The following is a 1,165-nucleotide window of genomic DNA, read 5'->3' as shown; positions in this document are numbered from 1 at the left end:
CGAAACGACATGTTAAAAACATGGGTTAATGGTTTGCATATCCCCTCAATTGCCCATTTAACCATTGTCATACTGATACCATCACTGTCACTGGATGATTTATTACCACATTTGTTCACTATCTCTATAATTTCCTTTTCAACTATGGGCTTCAGAATAATAGAACACACATTCTTTTCAATTGTATTGTTATTTATAGTGACGGATGTATCATCTGTACAAATGCTTCTTGCTAAACCAGGACCAACATTCACAAAAAACCTATTAAACTTATCTACTACATCCTCCAATCTGTTGACCGGTGTATCATTGTTCATAAAATATTGAGGGTAGTTACTCATGCTAGTACTCTTTCTAATCAATTTATTTAATATATTCCAAATACCTTTCATGTTATTTTTATTATCCTCTAATACTTTAGAGTAATATTGTTTCTTGCATATTTCCAATTAATGCAATTAATTTGTTCTTGTATAAATTATATTTTTCTTCCGCCTTTTTTGATCTGTCCTTTATGAATTCCTTATTTAACACATTCTTCTTTTTACATCCATTCTGTAATCCCTTACTCATCCACGGTTTCCCACTGTAATTCCTCTTGTTTTTATACTGCTTACGAGGACAGTTCCTGTCATATACTTTCATGAATATATTTAAAAATTGCTCATATGCTTTGTCTAAGTCTTCCTCTTTGTAAACTGCTTCCCAGTCTTGCCCCATAACGTCCTCTTTTAGCCTCCTTACAGCATGTTCGTTCATCACCCTCCTATAGAAAAGATTTCTTTTTGGCCTTTCTTTTCTATACTGGCAGTCATAAACCAAAAATACAGGTAAATGATCACTAATATCATTTATAAGTAATCCACTTGTCATTTTGCTGTCAATAACATTGGTAAATATATTATCTATTAGTGTTGCATGCTGGGTTGTTACTCTACTTGGTTTTGTAATTTTTGGGTATAAACTACATCTATATAATGTGTTAATAAACTCCTCAGTTCCTGTGTGCTTGTTAGGATTTAACAAATCTATATTGAAGTCACCACATATGAACATTAATTTATGACTTATTGTCAAGTAATTTTCTTCCATCCAGTCATTAAATTTTTCTATGCTGGCTCCAGGTGCTCTATAAATACAGCTTATTACAACATTTTTCTTTTTT

The sequence above is a fragment of the Monopterus albus genome, unplaced genomic scaffold, assembly GCF_001952655.1.
Source record: "Monopterus albus unplaced genomic scaffold, M_albus_1.0 scaffold42.1, whole genome shotgun sequence".
Classification (NCBI taxonomy): domain Eukaryota; kingdom Metazoa; phylum Chordata; class Actinopteri; order Synbranchiformes; family Synbranchidae; genus Monopterus; species Monopterus albus.
This window is presented reverse-complemented; position numbering follows the sequence as displayed.